At 42.4% G+C, this 16628-nt stretch overlaps 1 long non-coding RNA gene across 1 annotated transcript; it reads left to right on the top strand.

Moving 5' to 3' along the window:
- Positions 1-999: 999 nt before the first annotated feature.
- Positions 1000-16436, top strand: LOC148377762 (uncharacterized). Its single transcript, XR_015856457.1, has 8 exons — positions 1000-1080; positions 1204-1281; positions 2846-3016; positions 3140-3217; positions 8948-9036; positions 15858-15887; positions 16078-16245; positions 16358-16436. It is a non-coding gene; the product is annotated as an uncharacterized LOC148377762 (long non-coding RNA).
- The last annotated feature ends 192 nt before the right edge of the window (positions 16437-16628 follow it).

The raw sequence follows: 16628 nt of genomic DNA, 5'->3' as shown, positions 1-16628 counted from the left end.
ATTCAAATCTTCAGCGCCATGCACTTCAGCTCACTCCATGCTAACATTGATCAGGCGTCGAACCCGCATCATCATGCTTAAGAGGTGGCCATGCTAACCAGTGCGCCATTATGTCAACGCATAATAACTAAGTCTACTGGTCAAAACAGCGGTTACTATATGACGTCGCTACGTCGTGGTCACGTGACGCAGACAAGACGTCAATGGACGTGGGCAGAGTTAACTTGTTTAAAAGGGAGTAGGCAGAAGAAATATTTAATTTATTTAAATCTATTTTGAGTGCACACCATTATGCCAATGCATAACAACTGTAAATCTACTAAACAAAACAGCGGTTGCTATATGACATCTGCCACGTCGTGGTCACGTGACATACGTGACGTCGATGGGCGTAACTTTCGCCGGAATTCAAATCCGCGGGGAGAGTTAACTTGTTTAAAAGAGAGTGGGCAGAAGAATTATTTAATTTATTTAAATCTATTTGGTGTGTGCGCCATTATGTCAATGCATAACAACTGTAAGTCTACTAAACAAAACAGCGGTTGCTATTTGACGTCTGCCACGTCGTGGTCACGTGACGCGGACGTGACGTCGACGCCTACTTTACATCCCACCGATCACAGGACTCCTCGGCTGCATAACCGTGCCCCCTTCCCAACCAATCGGATTTGCTATACGCGAAAACGACGCCAATGGAAAGAGCTTCCGCCCAAATTTAAATCCGTGGGCGTGGCTCGCAGCAGGAAGTAGGAAAATGGCGGCGATGTTGACAAAGACACAGCGGATGGTAACATACGACTAACAAGAGAAATATTTTTATTTTCTGCTTGCAACTGGACCGTCCAGAGCGTACACGGTAAGTACAACTCATCGTTTTTAAAAAGAAGTACTTTTGTTGCCCTGAAAAGCGAGTGAGCGTGGCGTTTGTGGGGGACGTCGAATTTCGACGATTCTTTCTGGTCAACGGTTGTAAATGATTGTGTTGATTAAAAAAGAAAACTTGATGTAACTCTACTTTTAACTGCCGTTTCAGATAGATTTGGAATTGCATCACATCCAATTTTGCCTAGAGCGTACACGGTAAGTAACACTCGTTGTGTTTAAGGAGATTTACGTTTGTAATAGCAGAAGTGTAGCCGCGTTGCGTTGTACGTGTGAATGTTGGTCCGGGCGAAATGTTAATGTTTAATTTCATTCCTTTAGGTTCCACGGTGTTTGTTGGCTGCAAGTTTTCCACTGCAAGAAGAGGCTCATATCATTGACCAGGAGCGAGCTACAATGGTGAGTAGCCATAACATTTATGTTAAACACTTCCTATTTCATGTCTAACAGTACTTGATTTAACAAATAACCATAAATAAATACAGTGTGGGCACTGAAGTTAACATATGTGATTATACTGCCTAATCTGTCACCGAGTAGATTGTTGCAAAGTAATATAAGATCCAAAGTTGTAATTCAGAATAGTTTTCAAAAGAAGGCCATTAGAATTATATACAAGTCTGATTACCCTGAACAAGCTATTAATTAAATCACAAATTCTTCAATTCAAAGATTTGGTAGATTATCAGACAAATAATGTCTAACAGTAATTGATTTAACACATCACGATAAGTAGATTGAGTGTGGGCACTCTCAAGTTAACATATGTGATTATACTGCCTAATCTGTTACAGAGTATGTTGTTGCCAAGTAATGTAGAATAGATCCAAAGTAGTAATCCAGAATAGTTTTGAAGAGGCCATTAGAATGATAAACAAATCTGATTACCTTGAACATAATAACAAGCTAAGTGTTTAATATGTCCTATGAAGTCAAAATTGGGCACCATCATGTGGTGAAATTTGGAATTGCATCACATCCAATTTTGCCTGGGAACAAACAGATTACATAAATCTTAGTTTTGAATAAGCCACTCCTTCTCAAACAAGTAAACTCTGCCCATTTTGCGCAGTAGATGTTCTGTTAATATCTAGTATTTATACAAAGTCATAATTTAAATTGCTTTCAACCTTCATTCATCGGTTCAACCAACATTACTCGCTCTTATTACCAACTTGTATTGATTTAACTAAGCGTTTAATACTTCCTATCAGGTCTCAAATCGAGATTTGGCAAAATACAATTTCAGCAAATCCAATTTTGCCAGGGAACAAAAATAGATTAAATAAACTAAATAAGTCCTCTTCCCATTAAATAAATCAGAAAAGTCTGTCTTGTAACCAGTCCTCTTCAAACAAGTAAAGTCTGCCCATTTTGTGCCGTAGATTTTGTGTCTATGCCTAGTATTTAAACAAAATCATAATTTAAACGACTTCTTTCCTTCATTCACTTTGGAAATTTGGAATTGCAGCAAATCGAATTTTGGCAGGGAACAAAAATAGATCAATTAAACTAAATAAGTCTTCTTCCCATTAAATAAATTAAAAAAGTCTGTCTTGTAACCAGTCCTTTTCAAACAAGTAAAGTCTGCCCATTTTGTGCCGTCGATTTTGTGTTAATGCCTAGTATTTATACAAAATCATAATTTAAAGGACTTCATTCCTTCATTCACTTTGGAAATTTGGAATTGCAGCACATCAAATTTTGCCTGGGAAGAAAAGTAGATTAAATAAATTTAATAAGTCTTACTACTTCCCATTAAATAAATTAAATACGTCTTACTTGTTCCCACTCCTTTTCAAAACAGTAGTTTAAAACGAGGGCCCTTCACTCAATCTTTAACCCCAACCCCGCACGTTGTGTTGTATCTGTGAATGTTGGTTGTGGCCAAATGATAGTTTTCTTTCATTCGTTTAGGTTCCAAGAAAACTTGATGTAACTCTACTTTTAACTGCCGTTTCAGATAAGCGGGTATTACGTCGCAGTCATGTGCCGCGGATATGACGTAATTGCCCGAACCTCCGCCAAAATTCAAATCTCTTGGCGCGATGGCCGTGAGCCACTGAGCAGCGACGATTATCAACAGAAATATCTTTATTTTCTGCTTGCAACTGGACCGTCTAGAGCGTACACGGTAAGTAACACTCATTGTGTTTAAGGAGATTTACGTTTGTAATAGCAGAAGTGTAGCCGCGTTGCGTTGTACGTGTGAAAATTGGTCGAGGCGAAATGTTAATGTTTAATTTCATTCCTTTAGGTTCCACGGTGTTTGTTGGCTGCAAGTTTTCCACTGCAAGAAGAGGCTCGTATCATTGACCAGGAGCGAGCTACAATGGTGAGTAGCCATAACATTTATGTTAAACACTTCCTATTTCATGTCTAACAGTACTTGATTTAACAAATAACCATAAATAAATACAGTGTGGGCACTGAAGTTAACATATGTGATTATACTGCCTAATCTGTCACGGAGTAGATTGTTGCAAAGTAATATAAGATCCAAAGTTGTAATTCAGAATAGTTTTCAAAAGAAGGCCATTAGAATTATATACAAGTCTGATTACCCTGAACAAGCTATTAATTAAATCACAAATTCTTCAATTCAAAGATTTGTTAGATTATCAGACAAATAATGTCTAACAGTAATTGATTTAACACATCACGATAAGTAGATTGAGTGTGGGCACTCTCAAGTTAACATATGTGATTATACTGCCTAATCTGTTACAGAGTATGTTGTTGCCAAGTAATGTAGAATAGATCCAAAGTAGTAATCCAGAATAGTTTTGAAGAGGCCATTAGAATGATAAACAAATCTGATTACCTTGAACATAATAACAAGCTAAGTGTTTAATATGTCCTATGAAGTCAAAATTGGGCACCATCATGTGGTGAAATTTGGAATTGCATCACATCCAATTTTGCCTGGGAACAAACAGATTACATAAATCTTAGTTTTGAATAAGCCACTCCTTCTCAAACAAGTAAACTCTGCCCATTTTGCGCAGTAGATGTTCTGTTAATATCTAGTATTTATACAAAGTCATAATTTAAATTGCTTTCAACCTTCATTCATCGGTTCAACCAACATTACTCGCTCTTATTACCAACTTGTATTGATTTAACTAAGCGTTTAATACTTCCTATCAGGTCTCAAATCGAGATTTGGCAAAATACAATTTCAGCAAATCCAATTTTGCCAGGGAACAAAAATAGATTAAATAAACTAAATAAGTCCTCTTCCCATTAAATAAATCAGAAAAGTCTGTCTTGTAACCAGTCCTCTTCAAACAAGTAAAGTCTGCCCATTTTGTGCCGTAGATTTTGTGTCTATGCCTAGTATTTAAACAAAATCATAATTTAAACGACTTCTTTCCTTCATTCACTTTGGAAATTTGGAATTGCAGCAAATCGAATTTTGGCAGGGAACAAAAATAGATCAATTAAACTAAATAAGTCTTCTTCCCATTAAATAAATTAAAAAAGTCTGTCTTGTAACCAGTCCTTTTCAAACAAGTAAAGTCTGCCCATTTTGTGCCGTCGATTTTGTGTTAATGCCTAGTATTTATACAAAATCATAATTTAAAGGACTTCATTCCTTCATTCACTTTGGAAATTTGGAATTGCAGCACATCAAATTTTGCCTGGGAAGAAAAGTAGATTAAATAAATTTAATAAGTCTTACTACTTCCCATTAAATAAATTAAATACGTCTTACTTGTTCCCACTCCTTTTCAAAACAGTAGTTTAAAACGAGGGCCCTTCACTCAATCTTTAACCTCAACCCCGCACGTTGTGTTGTATCTGTGAATGTTGGTTGTGGCCAAATGATAGTTTTCTTTCATTCGTTTAGGTTCCAAGAAAACTTGATGTAACTCTACTTTTAACTGCCGTTTCAGATAAGCGGGTATTACGTCGCAGTCAAATGCCGCGGATATGACGTAATTGCCCGAACCTCCGCCAAAATTCAAATCTGTTGGCGCGATGGCCGTGAGCCACTGAGCAGCGACGATTATCAACAGAAATATCTTTATTTTCTGCTTGCAACTGGACCGTCTAGAGCGTACACGGTAAGTAACACTCATTGTGTTTAAGGAGATTTACGTTTGTAATAGCAGAAGTGTAGCCGCGTTGCGTTGTACGTGTGAAAATTGGTCGAGGCGAAATGTTAATGTTTAATTTCATTCCTTTAGGTTCCACGGTGTTTGTTGGCTGCAAGTTTTCCACTGCAAGAAGAGGCTCGTATCATTGATCAGGAGCGAGCTACAATGGTGAGTAGCCATAACATTTATGTTAAACACTTCCTATTTCATGTCTAACAGTACTTGATTTAACAAATAACCATAAATAAATACAGTGTGGGCACTGAAGTTAACATATGTGATTATACTGCCTAATCTGTCACGGAGTAGATTGTTGCAAAGTAATATAAGATCCAAAGTTGTAATTCAGAATAGTTTTCAAAAGAAGGCCATTAGAATTATATACAAGTCTGATTACCCTGAACAAGCTATTAATTAAATCACAAATTCTTCAATTCAAAGATTTGGTAGATTATCAGACAAATAATGTCTAACAGTAATTGATTTAACACATCACGATAAGTAGATTGAGTGTGGGCACTCTCAAGTTAACATATGTGATTATACTGCCTAATCTGTTACAGAGTATGTTGTTGCCAAGTAATGTAGAATAGATCCAAAGTAGTAATCCAGAATAGTTTTGAAGAGGCCATTAGAATGATAAACAAATCTGATTACCTTGAACATAATAACAAGCTAAGTGTTTAATATGTCCTATGAAGTCAAAATTGGGCACCATCATGTGGTGAAATTTGGAATTGCATCACATCCAATTTTGCCTGGGAACAAACAGATTACATAAATCTTAGTTTTGAATAAGCCACTCCTTCTCAAACAAGTAAACTCTGCCCATTTTGCGCAGTAGATGTTCTGTTAATATCTAGTATTTATACAAAGTCATAATTTAAATTGCTTTCAACCTTCATTCATCGGTTCAACCAACATTACTCGCTCTTATTACCAACTTGTATTGATTTAACTAAGCGTTTAATACTTCCTATCAGGTCTCAAATCGAGATTTGGCAAAATACAATTTCAGCAAATCCAATTTTGCCAGGGAACAAAAATAGATTAAATAAACTAAATAAGTCCTCTTCCCATTAAAAAAATCAGAAAAGTCTGTCTTGTAACCAGTCCTCTTCAAACAAGTAAAGTCTGCCCATTTTGTGCCGTAGATTTTGTGTCTATGCCTAGTATTTAAACAAAATCATAATTTAAACGACTTCTTTCCTTCATTCACTTTGGAAATTTGGAATTGCAGCAAATCGAATTTTGGCAGGGAACAAAAATAGATCAATTAAACTAAATAAGTCTTCTTCCCATTAAATAAATTAAAAAAGTCTGTCTTGTAACCAGTCCTTTTCAAACAAGTAAAGTCTGCCCATTTTGTGCCGTCGATTTTGTGTTAATGCCTAGTATTTATACAAAATCATAATTTAAAGGACTTCATTCCTTCATTCACTTTGGAAATTTGGAATTGCAGCACATCAAATTTTGCCTGGGAAGAAAAGTAGATTAAATAAATTTAATAAGTCTTACTACTTCCCATTAAATAAATTAAATACGTCTTACTTGTTCCCACTCCTTTTCAAAACAGTAGTTTAAAACGAGGGCCCTTCACTCAATCTTTAACCCCAACCCCGCACGTTGTGTTGTATCTGTGAATGTTGGTTGTGGCCAAATGATAGTTTTCTTTCATTCGTTTAGGTTCCAAGAAAACTTGATGTAACTCTACTTTTAACTGCCGTTTCAGATAAGCGGGTATTACGTCGCAGTCAAATGCCGCGGATATGACGTAATTGCCCGAACCTCCGCCAAAATTCAAATCTGTTGGCGCGATGGCCGTGAGCCACTGAGCAGCGACGATTATCAACAGAAATATCTTTATTTTCTGCTTGCAACTGGACCGTCTAGAGCGTACACGGTAAGTAACACTCATTGTGTTTAAGGAGATTTACGTTTGTAATAGCAGAAGTGTAGCCGCGTTGCGTTGTACGTGTGAAAATTGGTCGAGGCGAAATGTTAATGTTTAATTTCATTCCTTTAGGTTCCACGGTGTTTGTTGGCTGCAAGTTTTCCACTGCAAGAAGAGGCTCGTATCATTGATCAGGAGCGAGCTACAATGGTGAGTAGCCATAACATTTATGTTAAACACTTCCTATTTCATGTCTAACAGTACTTGATTTAACAAATAACCATAAATAAATACAGTGTGGGCACTGAAGTTAACATATGTGATTATACTGCCTAATCTGTCACGGAGTAGATTGTTGCAAAGTAATATAAGATCCAAAGTTGTAATTCAGAATAGTTTTCAAAAGAAGGCCATTAGAATTATATACAAGTCTGATTACCCTTAACATAACAACAAGCTATTAATTAAATCACAAATTCTTCAATTCAAAGATTTGGTAGATTATCAGACAAATAATGTCTAACAGTAATTGATTTAACACATCACGATAAGTAGATTGAGTGTGGGCACTCTCAAGTTAACAGATATGATTATACTGCCTAATCTGTTACAGAGTATGTTGTTGCCAAGTAATGTAGAATAGATCCAAAGTAGTAATCCAGAATAGTTTTGAAGAGGCCATTAGAATAATAAACAAATCTGATTACCTTGAACATAATAACAAGCTAAGTGTTTAATATGTCCTATGAAGTCAAAATTGGGCACCATCATGTGGTGAAATTTGGAATTGCATCACATCCAATTTTGCCTGGGAACAAACAGATTAAATAAATCTTAGTTTTGAATAAGCCACTCCTTCTCAAACAAGTAAACTCTGCCCATTTCGCGCAGTAGATGTTCTGTTAATATCTAGTATTTATACAAAGTCATAATTTAAATTGCTTTCAACCTTCATTCATCGGTTCAACCAACATTACTCGCTCTTATTACCAACTTGTATTGATTTAACTAAGCGTTTAATACTTCCTATCAGGTCTCAAGGCAAGATTTGGCAAAATACAATTTCAGCAAATCCAATTTTGCCAGGGAACAAAAATAGATTAAATAAACTAAATAAGTCTTCTTCCCATTAAATAAATCAGAAAAGTCTGTCTTGTAACCAGTCCTCTTCAAACAAGTAAAGTCTGCCCATTTTGTGCCGTAGATTTTGTGTCTATGCCTAGTATTTAAACAAAATCATAATTTAAACGACTTCTTTCCTTCATTCACTTTGGAAATTTGGAATTGCAGCAAATCGAATTTTGGCAGGGAACAAAAATAGATCAATTAAACTAAATAAGTCTTCTTCCCATTAAATAAATTAAAAAAGTCTGTCTTGTAACCAGTCCTTTTCAAACAAGTAAAGTCTGCCCATTTTGTGCCGTCGATTTTGTGTTAATGCCTAGTATTTATACAAAATCATAATTTAAAGGACTTCATTCCTTCATTCACTTTGGAAATTTGGAATTGCAGCACATCAAATTTTGCCTGGGAAGAAAAGTAGATTAAATAAATTTAATAAGTCTTACTACTTCCCATTAAATAAATTAAATACGTCTTACTTATTCCCACTCCTTTACAAAAAAGTAGTTTCAAACGAGGTCCCTTCACTCAACCTTTAACCCTATTTATTCACCTTCTAGGCTAAGTGTTAAAGGCTAAGTGTTAAAGGCTAAGTGTTAAAGGCTAAGTGTTAAAGGCTAAGTGTTAGAGGCTAAGTGCCAGAGGCTAGGCGCCAGAGGCGAGTTTTTGTGGGCTGAAGTTTTAGTGGGGTTAGTGTGAATACAATCCAAAAGAATACAACAGAATACAATACAATAGAATATAATACATAGATTAAATTCAATAGCTCTTACTACTTCCCATTAAATAAATTAAATACGTCTTACTTGTTCCCAATCCTTTTCAAAAAAGTAGTTTAAAACGAGGGCCCTTCACTCAACCTTTAACCTCAACCCCGCACGTCACATTGTGTTGTATCTGTGAATGTTGGTTGTGGCCAAATGATAGTTTTCTTTCATTCGTTTAGGTTCCACGGTGTTTGTTGGCTATGTTTTCCACTGTCAGAAGGATGAAAATACAAAGTACAACGCTTGGACGTGGGCGAAGACGTCACCGGTGAGTCCTTCCTTCCTATTTATTTACCTTCTAGATGCTAGAGGCTAAGTGTTAGAGGCTAAGTGTTAGAGGCTAAGTGTTAAACACAATACGAACAACACAACGATACTGCACTGAACAACACGATACCGCACTGAGAAACACGATACCGCACTGAACAACACGATACCGCACTGAACAACACCATGCCGCACTGAACACCATGCCACACTGAACAACACCATCCCGCACTGAACAACACCATGCCGCACTAAACAACACCATGCCGCACTGAACAACACCATGCCTCACTGAACGACACCATGCCGCACTGAAAGACACCATGCCGCACTGAACGACACCATGCCGCACTGAAAGACACCATCCCGCACTGAACACCATGCCGCACTGAACAACACCATCCTGCACTGAACAACACCATCCCGCACTGAACAACACCATGCCGCACTGAACAACATTATGCCGCACTGAACATTATGCCGCACTGAACAACACCATGCCGCACTGAACAACACCATGCCGCACTGAACAACATTATGCCGCACTGAACAACACCATGCCGCACTGAACAACACCATGCCGCACTGAACAACACCATGCCGCGCTGAACAACATTATGCCGCACTGAACAACACCATGCCGCACTGAACAACACCATCCTGCACTGAACAACACCATTCCGCATTGAACACCATGCCGCACTGAACAACACCATCCCGCACTGAACAACACCATCCCGCACTGAACAACACCATGCCGCACTGAACAACATTATGCCGCACTGAACAACATTATGCCGCACTGAACAACACCATGCCGCACTGAACAACACCATGCCGCACTGAACAACACCATGCCGCACTGAACAACATTATAACGCACTGAACAACACCATCCCGCACTGAACAACACCATGCCGCACTAAACAACATTATGCCGCACTGAACAACATTATGCCGAAATGAACAACACCATGCCGCACTGAACAACACCATGCCGCACTGAACAACACCATCCTGCACTGAACAACACCATCCCGCACTGAACAACACCATGCCGCACTGAACAACACCATGCCGCACTGAACAACACCATGCCGCAATGAACAACACCATCCCGCACTGAACAACATTATGCCGCACTGAACAACATTATAACGCACTGAACAACATTATGGCGCACTGAACAACATTATGCCGCACTGAACAACACCATGCCGCACTGAACAACACCATGCCGCACTGAACAACACCATGCCGCAATGAACAACACCATCCCGCACTGAACAACACCATGCCGCACTGAGCAACACCATGCCGCACTGAACAACACCATCCCGCACTGAACAACACCATGCCGCACTGAACAACACCATTCCGCACTGAACAACACCATGCCGCACTGAACAACATTACGCTGCACTGAACAACACCATGCCGCACTGAACAACATTATAACGCACTGAACAACACCATCCCGCACTGAACAACACCATGCCGCACTAAACAACATTATGCCGCACTGAACAACACCATGCCGCACTGAACAACACCATCCTGCACTGAACAACACCATTCTGCATTGAACACCATGCCGCACTGAACAACACCATCCCGCACTGAACAACACCATCCCGCACTGAACAACACCATGCCGCACTGAACAACATTATGCCGCACTGAACAACATTATGCCGCACTGAACAACACCATGCCGCACTGAACAACACCATGCCGCACTGAACAACACCATGCCGCACTGAACAACATTATAACGCACTGAACAACACCATCCCGCACTGAACAACACCATGCCGCACTAAACAACATTATGCCGCACTGAACAACATTATGCCGAAATGAACAACACCATGCCGCACTGAACAACACCATGCCGCACTGAACAACACCATCCTGCACTGAACAACACCATCCCGCACTGAACAACACCATGCCGCACTGAACAACACCATGCCGCACTGAACAACACCATGACGCAATGAACAACACCATCCCGCACTGAACAACATTATGCCGCACTGAACAACATTATGCCGCACTGAACAACATTATGCCGCACTGAACAACATTATGCCGCACTGAACAACATTATGCCGCACTGAACAACACCATGCCGCACTGAACAACACCATGCCGCACTGAACAACACCATGCCGCACTGAACAACACGATCCCGCATTGAACAACACCATGCCGCACTGAACAACACCATCCTGCACTGAACAACACCATCCCGCACTGAACAACACCATGCCGCACTGAACAACATTATGGCGCACTGAACAACATTATGCCGCACTGAACAACACCATGCCGCACTGAACAACACCATGCCGCACTGAACAACACCATGCCGCAATGAACAACACCATCCCGCAATGAACAACACCATGCCGCACTGAGCAACACTATGCCGCACTGAACAACACCATCCCGCACTGAACAACACCATGCCGCACTGAACAACACCATTCCGCACTGAACAACACCATGCCGCACTGAACAACATTACGCCGCACTGAACAACACCATGCCGCACTGAACAACACCATGCCGCACTGAACAACACCATGCCGCATTGAACAACACCATGCCGCATTGAACAACACCATGCCGCACTGAACAACACCATCCTGCACTGAACAACACCATGCCGCATTGAACAACACCATGCCGCACTGAACAACACCATCCTGCACTGAACAACACCATCCCGCACTGAACACCATCCCGCATTGAACAACACCATCCTGCACTGAACAACACCATGCCGCACTGAACAACACCATGCCGCACTGAACAACACCATTCCGCACTGAACAACACCATGCCGCACTGAACAACACCATCCTGCACTGAACAACACCATCCCGCACTGAACAACACCATGCCGCATTGAACAACACCATCCTGCACTGAACAACACCATCCTGCACTGAACAACACCATGCCGCACTGAACAACACCATGCCGCACTGAACAACACCATGCCGCACTGAACAACACCATGCCGCACTGAACAACATTATGCCGCACTGAACAACATTATGTCGCACTGAACAACACCATGCCGCACTGAACAACACCATGCCGCACTGAACAACATTATGCCGCACTGAAAAACACCATGCCGCACTGAAACACACCATCCCGCACTGAACAACACCATGCCGCATTGAACAACACCATGCCGCACTGAACAACACCATGCTGCACTGAACAACATTATGCTGCACTGAACAACACGATCCTGCATTGAACAACACCATGCCGCACTGAACAACACCATCCTGCACTGAACAACACCATCCTGCACTGAACAGCACCACCCCGCACTGAACAACACGATCCCGCATTGAACAACACCATCCCGCACTGAACAACACCATGCCGCACTGAACAACACCATTCCGCACTGAACAACACCATGCCGCACTGAACAACACCATGCCGCACTGAACAACACCATGCCGCACTGAACAACACCATGCCGCACTGAACAACATTATGCCGCACTGAACAACACCATGCCGCACTGAACAACACCATCCCGCACTGAACAACACCATGCCGCATTGAACAACACCATGCCGCACTGAACAACACCATCCTGCACTGAACAACACCATCCCGCACTAAACAACACCATGCCGCACTGAACAACATTATGGCGCACTGGACAACATTATGCCGCACTGAACAACACCATGCCGCATTGAACAACACCATGCCGCACTGAACAACACCATGCCGCACTGAACAACACCATGCCGCACTGAGCAACATTATGCCGCACTGAACAACACCATGCCGCACTGAACAACACCATGCCGCACTGAACAACACGATCCCGCATTGAACAACACCATCCTGCACTGAACAACACCATGCCGCACTGAACAACACCATGCCGCACTGAACAACACCATTCCGCACTGAACAACACCATGCCGCACTGAACAACACCATCCTGCACTGAACAACACCATCCCGCACTGAACAACACCATGCCGCATTAAACAACACCATGCCGCACTGAACAACACCATCCTGCACTGAACAACACCATGCCGCACTGAACAACACCATGCCGCACTGAACAACACCATGCCGCACTGAACAACATTATGCCGCACTGAACAACATTATGCCGCACTGAACAACATTATGTAGCACTGAACAACACCATGCCGCACTGAACAACACCATGCTGCACTGAACAACATTATGCCGCACTGAACAACACGATCCCGCATTGAACAACACCATCCCGCAGTGAACAACACCATGCCGCATTGAACAACACCATGCCGCACTGAACAACACCATGCTGCACTGAACAACATTATGCTGCACTGAACAACACGATCCTGCATTGAACACCATGCCGCACTGAACAACACCACCCTGCACTGAACAACACCATGCCGCACTGAACAACACCATGCCGCACTGAACAACATTTTGCCGCACTGAAAAACACCATGCCGCACTGAACAACACCATCCCGCACTGAACAACACCATGCCGCATTGAACATCACCATGCCGCACTGAACAACACCATGCTGCACTGAACAACATTATGCTGCACTGAACAACACGATCCTGCATTGAACAACACCATGCCGCACTGAACAACACCATCCTGCACTGAACAACACCATCCTGCACTGAACAACACCACCCCGCACTGAACAACACGATCCCGCATTGAACAACACCATCCCGCACTGAACAACACCATGCCGCACTGAACAACACCATTCCGCACTGAACAACACCATGCCGCACTGAACAACACCATGCCGCACTGAACAACACCATGCCGCACTGAACAACACCATGCCGCACTGAACAACATTATGCCACACTGAACAACACCATGCCGCACTGAACAACACCATCCCGCACTGAACAACACCATGCTGCATTGAACAACACCATGCCGCACTGAACAACACCATCCTGCACTGAACAACACCATCCCGCACTAAACAACACTATGCCGCACTGAACAACATTATGGCACACTGGACAACATTATGCCGCACTGAACAACACCATGCCGCACTCAACAACACCATGCCGCACTGAACAACACCATGCCGCACTGAACAACACCATGCCGCACTGAACAACATTATGCCGCACTGAACAACACCATCCCGCACTGAACAACACCATGCCGCACTGAACAACACGATCCCGCATTGAACAACACCATCCTGCACTGAACAACACCATGCCGCACTGAACAACACCATGCCGCACTGAACAACACCATGCCGCACTGAACAACACCATGCCGCACTGAACAACACCATCCTGCACTGAACAACACCATCCCGCACTGAACAACACCATGCCGCATTGAACAACACCATGCCGCACTGAACAACACCATCCTGCACTGAACAACACCATGCCGCACTGAACAACACCATGCCGCACTGAACAACACCATGCCGCACTGAACAACATTATGCCGCACTGAACAACATTATGCCGCACTAAACAACATTATGTCGCACTGAACAACACCATGCCGCACTGAACAACACCATGCTGCACTGAACAACATTATGCCGCACTGAACAACACGATCCCGCATTGAACAACACCATCCCGCAGTGAACAACACCATGCCGCATTGAACAACACCATGCCGCACTGAACAACACCATGCTGCACTGAACAACATTATGCTGCACTGAACAACACGATCCTGCATTGAACAACACCATGCCGCACTGAACAACACCATCCTGCACTGAACAACACCTTTCCACACTGAACAACACCATGCCGCACTGAACAACATTATGCCGCACTGAACAACACCATGCCGCACTGAACAACACCATGCCGCACTGAACAACACCATGCCGCACTGAACAACACCATGCCGCAATGAACAACACCATCCCGCACTGAACAACACCATGCCGCATTGAACAACACCATGCCGCACTGAACAACACCATCCCGCACTGAACAACACCACCCCGCACTGAACAACACGATCCCGCATTGAACAACACCATCCCGGACTGAACAACACCATGCCGCACTGAACAACACCATTCCGCACTGAACAACACCATGCCGCACTGAACAACACCATGCCGCACTGAACAACACCATGCCGCACTGAACAACATTATGCCGCACTGAACAACACCATGCCGCACTGAACAACACCATCCCGCACTGAACAACACCATGCCGCATTGAACAACACCATGCCGCACTGAACAACACCATCCTGCACTGAACAACACCATCCCGCACTGAACAACACCATGCCGCACTGAACAACATTATGGCGCACTGAACAACATTATGCCGCACTGAACAACACCATGCCGCACTGAACAACACCATGCCGCACTGAACAACACCATGCCGCACTGAACAACATTATGCCGCACTGAACAACATTATGCCGCACTGAACAACACCATGCCGCACTGAACAACACCATGCCGCACTGAACAACACCATGCCGCACTGAACAACACGACGTCGCACTGAACAACACGACGCCGCACAGAACAACACGACACCGCACAGAATAACACAATACCGCACAGAACAACACAATACCGCACAAACAGTTTTAGATAATATTACGTCGCAGTCATGTGACGCGGACATGACGTCAATAGGCGGAACTCACGGCAAAATTGTAATCCGTGGGCGTGGCTTGCAACAGGAAGTAGGAAAGCGGCAGTTCTGGCAAACAAGACACAGCGGTTAGTAACACGATGACTAACAAGGCAAATATTTTTGTTTTCAGCTTGCAACTTGACCGTCTAGAGCGTACAAGGTAATTACAACTGTTTTTTTTTAGCCCTGAAAAGCGAGGGAGTGTGGCGTTTGGGAGGAATGTCGAACTCGGCGTCTGCTTCCAGCCACAGACGCCAAATTTCGACGATTATTTCGACTGGTCAACGGTTGTAAATTATTGCGTTGACTAAAAACTTTATTTAACTCTACTCTTAACTTTGCCGTTTCAGATATGCGGGTATTACACCGCGGAAATGACGTCAATAGGCTGAACTCTCGCCAAAATTCAAATCTGTGGGCGCAATGGCCTTGAGCGAGACACCGGATACAAACACGACGATTATCAACAGAAATATCTTTATTTTCTGCTTGCAAGTGGACCGTCTAGAGCGTACACGGTAAGTACAACTCATTGTGTTTAAAAAGATTTACGTTTGTGTAGTTTGCGTTGCGTTGTATCTGTGAATGTTGGTTGAGGCTAAATGTTAATGTTTAATTTCATTCCTTTAGGTTCCACGGTGTTTGTTGGCTGTATGTTTTCCACTGCAAGAAGAGGCTCGTATCATTGACCAGCAGGAGCTACAATGGTGAGTACCCCTTTCGTCTTCCATTTATGTTAAACACTTCCTATTTCATGTCTAACAGTACTCGATTTAACAAATAACCATAAATAAATACAGTGTGGGCAGTCACGTTAACATATGTGATTATCCTGCCTAATATGTTTATCACAAATATGTCACTAATCACTAATATGTTTATTTGTTTATCACAACACCTT

This window comes from Syngnathus floridae, unplaced genomic scaffold, assembly GCF_059516105.1.
Source record: "Syngnathus floridae isolate MCC-2025c unplaced genomic scaffold, RoL_Sflo_1.0 HiC_scaffold_93, whole genome shotgun sequence".
In the NCBI taxonomy this organism is placed as follows: Eukaryota; Metazoa; Chordata; class Actinopteri; order Syngnathiformes; family Syngnathidae; genus Syngnathus; species Syngnathus floridae.
This window is presented reverse-complemented; position numbering and strand designations above follow the sequence as displayed.